Source organism: Carassius carassius, chromosome 37, assembly GCF_963082965.1.
Source record: "Carassius carassius chromosome 37, fCarCar2.1, whole genome shotgun sequence".
NCBI lineage: Eukaryota > Metazoa > Chordata > Actinopteri > Cypriniformes > Cyprinidae > Carassius > Carassius carassius.
The window spans coordinates 14749709-14759909 of record NC_081791.1 but is presented as its reverse complement, the minus strand read 5'-3'; the positions used below and the strand labels follow the sequence as shown (position 1 = coordinate 14759909).

At 37.5% G+C, this 10201-nt stretch overlaps 2 pseudogenes; both read left to right on the top strand.

Annotated features, from left to right (window-relative positions):
* The first annotated feature begins 3216 nt into the window (after window positions 1-3216).
* Window positions 3217-4882, top strand: LOC132117711 (putative nuclease HARBI1; annotated as a pseudogene).
* Window positions 4883-6498: 1616 nt separating this feature from the next.
* Window positions 6499-8016, top strand: LOC132118672 (phosphatidylinositol 4,5-bisphosphate 3-kinase catalytic subunit gamma isoform-like; annotated as a pseudogene).
* Window positions 8017-10201: the final 2185 nt, after the last annotated feature.

The window sequence follows — 10201 nt, the reverse complement described above, 5'->3', positions numbered from 1 at the left end:
GTTTGATTCTTTATTTATTGTGACCAAAAATTCAACTTTCATTTTGTTGATGCTCAATTATGCATTATGAAGACACTGTTTATTGTTTACACTCTCATTGGTTTTGTTGTAATTTGAGTAGAAAAGTAAATTTAGCTAAATTGAATGTGCAAAATATAATGTATCTGTGAGATATCATGATAATTATTTGGTCCAAAATAATACAAATACCTGATTATACTTCATGGTGTCTCCATAGAGATGTCTGATACCTGCACTATTCATTAGTGGAAATCATGGTATCAAATCCATTAACTTAATTTTCCAGACTCTCTTTCATCTCTCAATCAGTGGTTGCTACGAGTAAGTGTTTAAAAAGCAACTTTCATATTTTTTCAGACTATTTTCTTTAATTGTATGGTTTGTCGATTAGAGGTGTGCTTATATTTTCTAAGCAGTTAGACTTGGTGCTTACAAATAACCCTAACTATTTTTGCCCGTTGACTAACTGCTGAAAAAAACCCCACATAAACATAACACAGGACATGATGGACAAAACCATACAGTGTATAGTGGGTGGAATATTTAGCAATGTTTGACAGACCGCATAGCAAAATACTAACAAACACTCAGATCACCTTAAAAATGCCACAACTTTGCACTTTAAGCACCACTCACATTTTCTTCAGAAAATCTGTTTTTAATTTAACCTAATGGAACATGAAGCATTAATGCAATGCTTGACACTTTTTAAAAACCTGCAATGAATCTCAAATGTGATCAGTCTGTCCTAATATTGTTATCGATCATGCAACTCATGTTTTGGTCTTGGAAAAGTGCTTTTACCAATTTATAGAGTTCAAAGTCTATTTAAAATAGTATATTAAGTATATTAAATGGCTAGATAAGTGTGGGAAAATGGCAAAAATTCAAATGAGGGTGAAATGTTTCTATAAACTGAAAGTTCATTATCATGTGTAAAAATTAGTGGCAAAACAACATTTTCTTTTTTCTCCTGCATGCTTCCAAAATACCCCAACCCTAAACTTACCCTTATAAAAATGCAAAAACAGTAATTGTTGTACAATGTGACAAAGAATATGCTATATTGATGTGCACATGCCCAGAAACCACATCTGTACACCATCTAGCCTTAACCCCTTTTCATTTTTGTATGGAGATAAAGTACTTTCTAATCTGACCAGTCTTGCTTAAACGCTGTAAATAATTATTGGTGAGCTCCCTCTAGTGATTAAAGAGAGTGACTTTTTTCTTTAGCATTTTAGTCACTGTTCAGTTCATTTAAAGGCCAGTTGTATTTAAAGGGCCTTTTAATTATAGGATGAACACTTAAAATAATAGTACATTTTGGGTTTATATACAGAGAAACGGCAATATACGATAAAAATCTATTAATAAATAAAAATAATTGTCCGTGGAAAAATCATTCTGAATTAAATGAAACCAACAAGAGAAAATAAGCATGTAGTGATCAAAAGTTCTTCCTCTCAGGTGCAGAAAGACAAAAGAATGAGGAAATGATTAGTTGTTGTGCAATCAGTCACTGCACATTGATGTATTATAGGGAAAGTGCACTGTGGCTCACACACAAGCCACAGAAACTGACCTAAAACCAAAGACACGTATGCTCTGTAGGTGAGTGCAATTTTCTAAACCATTATAATCATACAACACAACTTGTCATTCAGCTGGAATTGTAAACATGTTGTAAAACACAACATTTTGTAAGGATTATAGTACTTACAGTCTGTAGATTCTCTTGGCTTTAGCAGAGGCATTAGAGCAAGGCTCAAAAATTATACATTGGCGGAGCCAGTTTGTGTGTTGCAAAACCTTTATAGTCATCGCCTGTGCCTCAAACTAAAACTGTATTTATAAAAAAAAAAAAAAACATGTTCAGTATGTATATATAAGATTTTTGGTTTAAATTAGACAAGAATGATACAACTTGCTACCACAAAAAAAGGGCATTGCCAAACTTCACTTTACACTTACACTAAGGTTCACATTTAATTAATTAAATAATAGTTTACTGATTAAATATCAGTAAGAGAGAGTGGAGTGAGATATAGCAGTGTTAAGTTGAGCTGCCCTGTGTACCTTCTAAACTGTGCAAAATTTTTGTTGTGATATTTAGTAAGTCATTATCATATTTAGCTGCACCTAGTCTGTGAGAGAAACACAAAATCAACATTTAAAAATATACAATGTAATGTTAGTCATCTACATAAAATGTGGCCATATAAAAACACACACAAGGACATGCACACATGAAAAAAATAAAAATAAATTTCATATACATTGGCAATTTACCACCAAATAAAAAACACTAGCACTATGAAATTTTGTTTTTTTAATATATTTTTTTAACTAAATACATTATTTAATCTCACAAAGATGGGGAAAGATGAGGAAGCAACATTATCATGGCTGGAAAGTAAAATAGTCTCATTAAGACTAACTTCACCTTGGTTTTATTTCTTTAGATCTCATGTGAAAATCTGTAGAAATATGTCATAGTGCATATTACATTAGTTTCTTTCTTTGAATTCCATACATTTTGGCCACTTTTACTTTGCTTAATATCCAAGCAACTGCATAGCAACACACTATGCACAGCACGAAAAAATAAAATTAGTTACAGTTGAATGTGCTCATGTTAACTTCCATTCCAGCATCCATGGAGAACAAATGAGATGCACATCAACAACAGGAACCTTGCTCAGATAACAGCCTTGTATTTATTTGCAAGTTGCCAGTCAGGGAAGGTTTCCAGGGGGCTGTTCCATAAACCAAGATTAGAGTATAAGCCAGGCTTATTTCGGTTAGTCAGGCTTATTTTTGGTAGATTCGGTTTCATAAATCAAACTTACAAAAGTTCAAATTCAGTTACCCCGGCAACTTATGCTGGCAAATTAACCTGGTCCGGGGCAGGCTAAATGTCAGGCTAAGTCTGAGTTCAGGCTTAACGAGCATACCATTTATACTCACCTTCTGGTATTTCGATGTCATTTTATTTTACTTAACCACTATTAATAATTTTTTTTTTTAATAAATAAGCAAATGTACTTTACTAATAAATTAAGAAATTATAAGGTATAAATACACTAAGAAATGTTCAAAACTTTTGTGTTTAATTGGTGAGTTTGGTTAATGAGTTTGGTAATTAATTAAAAGTATATAAATAGGGAGCTGAAATAGTTTCCAAACTTAACCATGGCGTGTCCTTTCATAGATGAGGTGGTGGATGAGGGAGCTATAGTCTTGCGGAGGGCATTTCAAAGAGAGAGAACTTTCAGAGACAGGTCAGATCCATTGGCTTTTAATGACAGCTACCTGTATGAGCGATATAGGTTCTCAAGAGATGGGATTGCATATATTTGTAGATTACTAAGCCCATATATTGAAAATAATACAAGCCGCAACAGAGCGCTCACAGTCCCACAGACGGTGTGCATTGCACTTCGCTTTTTTGCCAGTGGAACATTTTTGTACACAGTTGGAGATGCAGAGAATATCAGCAAAGCATCAGTTTGCCGCTCTGTACGAACTGTGTACCTTTCTTTAAAAAGACTACTCAGTGTTCATCAAATTCCTTGGCCACGAAGCTATTCGTACCATTAAACATGCCTTTTATGGAATAGCTGGTAAGTTCAAATAACTATAAAACATGGAAATATTTCTTGACTATTGATTTTACATGGGACATATTTAAAACAAACATAATTTTCCTAGGTTTCCCAAATGTTATCGGTGCATTGGACTGCGCCCATGTGCGTATTAAGTGTCCGTCTGGTCCACATGAAACGGACTTTGTGAATAGGAAATCAGTACACAGCATCAATGTACAGGTACGGTCCCACTGAGATTATATTGAAGGCTATGCTCTAGCACTAAGTGTTCTGTACTAAGCTGGGCACCAGTGTTTAGTTCATTGCAATTAAAATGTAGTGACCTACAGGTTTAATTTATTTTAGATGATTAGTGATGCAGATTGCATCATCACAAATGTAGAGGCCAAATGGCCAGGCTCTGTGCATGACTCCAGAATCTTTAGAGCCTCATCTCTCTACCAGCAACTAGCAAGAGGTATGCTAGTAATCACTAAAAAAAAAAAAAAAAAAAAAAAAAAACTACATTATATATATCTATATTCATTCAGTCTATGCAGGAGAATTCTCAGGAGTTTTGCTGGGAGACAAGGGATACCCATGCCTGCCTTACCTCTTGACTCCCTATCAGGAGCCCCAGACAGAGGCACAGCACCGCTACAACACTGCCCATGCACGCACAAGAGGTCGTATAGAGATGGCATTTGGGCTGATAAAGTCAAGGTTTCAGTGTCTGAAGCACCTCAGAGTGACTCCACCTAGGGCAGGGATAGGCAACTCCGGTCCTGGAGGGCCACTATCCTGCAGAGTTTAGCTTCAGCCCTCATAAAAACTCACCTGCCTGTATCTATCTAGTAATCCCGATACAACTGATTGCCTTGTTCAGGTGTGTTTATTTAGGGTTGGAGCCTAACTCTGCAGGATAGTGGCCCTGCAGGACCGGAGTTGCCTATCCCTGACCTAGGGCATGTGACATTGTAGTTGCTTGTGTAGTGCTCCATAACATTGCTTGTCTGAGGAGAGAGAGGCAACCAAGGATTGTTGAAGAGGAAGACCGGGGCAATGAAGCAGTATTGGAAGAAAACGAAACAGGCAGACTTATACGAGACACATATGCAAATAATTATTTTGCTTAATATGGTCTAAACCATGTGTAGCTTTTAAAATTTTCCACTGGCCCCTCAACTTTCTCCTTAGTTGAACAAACACACAGAAGTCAAAGTATTTAATGTGATTTGTCTTTATTCAGAGTGAATCTGCCTGTTAGGGGTGAAAACACACAAATAAATTGTGGAAAGTGATCAAAAAGGTACCGTTTTTTTTTCTTTTCCTTTTTTAAAAATGGTAGTTCTACTTGCATTTTTCTGTAGCTGTTGAATTTCCAGCTCCAACTTCCTCATCTTCAGTTTTTTATACTGGATGTCGATATCAATCGCTTCCATTTGTTTAAGGAGGCAGCGTTTATACACTCCTTTTATGTTTTCTGGGTTCTGTAGCTACATAGATTTAAGTCATTTCATTGAATACTCTTGTCACATTGTTTTCATTTCTTAATACTCACTTTGTCACATGTGGTCCCAGACTGAGAGGGCTCTAGAACAGTGTCAGCATCCTGAAAACACATTATGATCATTTTATCACACAAGTACACTTTTTAATATTCAATACAGTATCACATGGAACCTGTGACTACCTCAGGCCTCCTTGAACATACAGACACAGTCTCCTCATCCTCCTCAACTGATGGGCCTTCTCCCTGTGACCACTGATTAAACTCATTAGCTTACATGACTGATTTAAATGGTCTCATACTCACAGGCAACATGATGTCTGGTGGATCCATAAAGCATACAGAATCTTGATAGAAAACTTTTTTTTTTACCAAAATGCACCACTACAGTAGTTGCTATGGACATTACTGCTATGGTGTACTTAGGCTTACAATGCCTAAGGAAGGAGGAAATCAGTTAGTCAGGAAGGAATAATCATAATAAAACGCACACCTTTTATATACTCACTCCTTATACTACGTGATATCATTTTAGATGATATACCCCCTCTATTCCCTCAAGGACGGGCCTCCCTTTATTAATTTCCAAAGCCAGCTCCTCTGCAGGAGTGAAGCTGGCTGGTGGTGGCCCTCCCCCAGTGCCAGCAACCTCATTCTTCTTTTTGGTTGCTGCAATTGAAAAAAAAAAATACATAAAAAAATGAATAGTTGTAACTTCAAGCTGGCATTGATAACATATATACATACCATTAGATTTACTTACCATTCTGAACTATATTTTTATATTTTGTTTTCACCTGCTGCCAGGTTCTTTTTCCTTCACTTAAGTTGCTGCTGAGTGAAAGCAATTAACGTTACGGTTATTCACACACAAACTTTGCAATGTATTGTGACACACATTCAATGTTGATAAAGTATTTTAAATAGCTTACACCGCTACTTACGCATTGAGACGATCAGCAATTTCCTGCCAACCTTTCTCTCTTGCTTTATTTATTGCCGCTGTATTGCCTTTTTTGGTGAAGACATCTTTAAATTCTTCATATGTTTCCAATAGCAAACGCTGTTCCGTTGCCGTGAACATCGCTGCTCTATCTTTTCCTTTTGTTGCCATGGTAGCCCACAGTAAATCGATTGACCCATGCTCGACTTTTCAGGACTTTTAAACAATGGCGTGCACGCGCAATTATCTAGACTATTTAAACCTGACTCAAATTAGTAAGATCACATGATCCTCAACTTACTGTTATGGAACCAATTTAAGCGCGGATGTTTAGCTCGGCTCATTCAAGTCAGGTTTTGGACTTTAATCCCCGCTTTTCTAAGCGGCTTTTATGGAACAGCCCCCAGGTCCAGGAGCCCTTTCAGATCAATGACTAGCAAGGTTACCTTCAACAGAAACTCTCAGTGACTCTTTATTATAATAGTTCAAGCTTTTCAATTAAAGCTCACCTGACACATCCCCTGTGACCTCCTCAAGATCTTCTGGTAATCAAAAGGAAGGACCTGTCATTCGAAGGATGGTCAATTGATTATATGCTCCATGTGTGTGGCAGGACTGGAGACTTCCAGCTCTCTGGCTACCTGTGGGTCAAGCACTGCCTTGAACACATGCTGGAGCTTCATCTCTCAGTGGTTGCAATCTCATCCCTTCCAGAAAACACAGTAAGTAAAGAGTACTGGCCACTGGAAGCCACCATAATCAATGGAAGAAAGGCTGTGTTATCAATTTGTTCAACTTCAAAAGAGGTTACGGATGAAGTGCTGTGGAACACCTGGTTGGAATTAGACATTGTGATCAGGGATATTCCTCACAGAGCTAAATTAGGAAGAAGACACGTCAACCAAGGACACAAAGTCAACCTCCTCTAAAGTACAAAATTCCCAGAAAGGAAAAGGTCAAGTACTGTACAGTACTTTGTAAACCTTCAGCTGATTGACCACAGAGCCCTTATGTTGGATCGCTACAGCTTTCCCGTTGTCCTGCCACATGGCAAGAGCTCTTCTGGTTGAGGTACATCTCCCGTTTCTGACTCTTCTACACTGGACCTCTCTGGAGAATCAAGATTCTCCTCACCATCCAATGAGGCTTCTCCAACAACACCTTTCACAAGGACAGATCGCCTCAGAAGGTTTAAAGAAGAAAGTGTCCACTATAACTCAAATTTACCTCAGGTTCTTTCTACAGTTGACTGGATGTTGCCAACTGTGGTCCAGGATGTCCATTAGTTGTTGAGTCACTGGGGACCAGAAGATATAGAGCTGTCTGTGGCCCTTGAGCTTCTGAGTGTTGATTTTGCACACATGAAGGTCAGAAGATTGGCGGTTCAAAGATTAGACATCCTATCCAATGATGAGGTACTGAAGTACCTTCCGCAGCTGGTTCAGGTAAAAAGTTATGCAAATGTAACTGACCCACTGTATACTGTATACAGTGCTACGGTGTAGTGTCAAAGTAATGAGCATTCTTAAAGCTCTTTCTTGGAACTCATAGTTGGGTAATTGAGAAAACCTAATAAAGGCATGTCATTTTCTGTAGACCCTTAAAGTCGAACCATATCATGATAGCTGTTTGGGCGAGATTCCTTCTCAAAAGAGAACTAAGGGTGAGTCATGAATGCAGCTGTACATGCTTCATTAGAGGATGATATTCACCTCTATAATTTTCACCAAAAGGTTAACTATTGCAATTTCCTGGAACACAGAGCAAACAAATTGGACACATTTTTTTCTGGTATTTGCAGAGTGAGGTGGCAGGATGTCAATTTTTTCACCAGCATATGGTGGTCATATAGGAGGTGGTCATAGGAGTTACTGGAGGAGTGCAATTTACCCTCTGACTTCCAGGTGCCTTTTGATCCACATGTCAGAGCATAAAGTATCATAGTGCATTGATATATATAATTGTCACAGATCGGTCAGGCTCACCAATGAGCCAATCTCAACGCACTCCTTCACCTGAGTTCTAATCACCGGCACCTGTACACCATTCCCTCATCAGCTCACCTCCACATAAAAGCACACACCTGTGAAACTGTTCAAAATTTCTTGGTAAATGGGTGCAGTGACTTTGGTTTTAAAAAAAACACAATGGACCAACACCAGCATATAACATTGCACCCCAAATAATCACTATAAATAAAGACTGTGGAAACTCAACACTTGGCCTTAACACTGGCTACAGCAACTTGGGCTATGAGCATCTCCACCCTTCCTCCAGATTCTAGGACATTGGTTTCCAAATGAAATACAAAACTTGCTTTAATCTAAAAAAAAAAAAGAGGACTTTGGACCACAGTCCAGTTCTTCTTCTCCTTAGCTCAGGTAAGACGCCTCTGACGTTGTCTGTGGTTCAGCAAATCGCTTGACACGTCTGTATGTGGTGGCTCTTGATGCCTTGACCCCAGCCTCAGTCCATTCCTTGTGAAGTTCACTCGAACTCTTGAATCGATTTTGCCTGACAATCCTCAGAAGACTGTGGTTCTCTCTGTTGGTTGTGCATCTTTTCGTCCACACTTTTTCCTTCCACTCAACTTTCTGTTAACATGCTTGGATACAGCACTCTGTAAACAGCCAGCTTCTTTGGCAATGAATATTTTTCTTGGATTTTATTGGAGGTTGACACAGAACACAATGGTGTATTTCCGCCACCAACTGGTATGGAGTGTGGATCAAGATGACTTTTTTTTTTTTTTTTTTTTAATTCTCTCCCACAGATTAGATTCCACAAGAAACTGAAGAATAAAATTATAACACTCATTTCTCGAGTTATTTTGCAGAATATACTTTGGTATAAATTGCATTTTTATTTTTTTTAAATTATGAATTAACAACCTTCTTTCATTCTCATATTTCTGACAATGCATTAAAACATGCTCTACTGTTTCCTCTTGCCCACAATAAATCACATCTTCCCGTATCATGTTTACCCATTTTATAAAGTGTACTATTTAATCTTGTGTGTCCAAATCTCATCCTTGATATTACAATTTCTTCTCTCCTGTTTTTCCCTGCAATTCTCATCTCTCCCACTTTCCTTTGAATTCTATAGAACCACCGACCTTTTTTCTCCTTGCCCCACTGTTTTTGCCACCTTTCCTTTAGTCTCTTCTTGATAATACTCTTTATTTCATTCTTACTTAAATTAACAATTAAATTAATGTCATTGTTTTTAACTGCTTCTTTTGCTTCTTTATCTGCAATTTCATTTCCTTGGACACCAACATGTGCAGGCACCCACAAAAATACTACTTTAATCCCCATCATTTGAATTCTGTATATTGTTTGCATTATCTCCATTAAAATATCTGGTCTACTTTCTGAATGACTGTATTGTAAACTAGCCAATGATGAACATGAGTCTGAACATATAACTGATTTCACAGGTCTTATTTCTTCTATCCACTGTATTGCTAATAATAATGCAACCATTTCCCCTGTATAAACATAGCTCATCACTGATCCTTTTCCTTATTGATAAATGAAACTCTGGGACAGTAAATGCTACTCCTATCTTGTTGTCTGAACTCTTTGATGCATCTGTGTATATCTGAACATAACTGTAGTACTCATTAATATATGTCTGTACATTATATGAATTACATTCCTCACCCTTGTTTCTCTGTTCTAACAATGTAAAATCAACTATAGCATCTGGAAGTACCCAAGGTTTTATTACTGGTAATGGAACAGTAGGACTAACATTTAATTGATTAATTTTAAGTTCTGTGGCTTTCTGTATCACAGTCCATCCAAAACTTTTAGTTTTCCTCCTCTCTTTCTCCCAACATGGCTTTAACGTGTCTAGTGTAGGATGCTCTTGACTATGGCCTTGTAAATTAACCCAGTAATTCAATGATAGCTGTACCCTTCTCATTTCCAAAGACATTTCCCCCATTTCCACCTGTAGCGCTGTAATTGGAGTAGTTTTTATAGCTCCTGTACATAGTCTAAATACCTGATTCTGTATATTATCTAACTTTTTAAGAGATGTTTCTGCAGCTGATCCATAAACCACACACCCATAATCTAACACAGATCTAATCAATCCATTATACATGGCCTTTAATGCCATCCTATC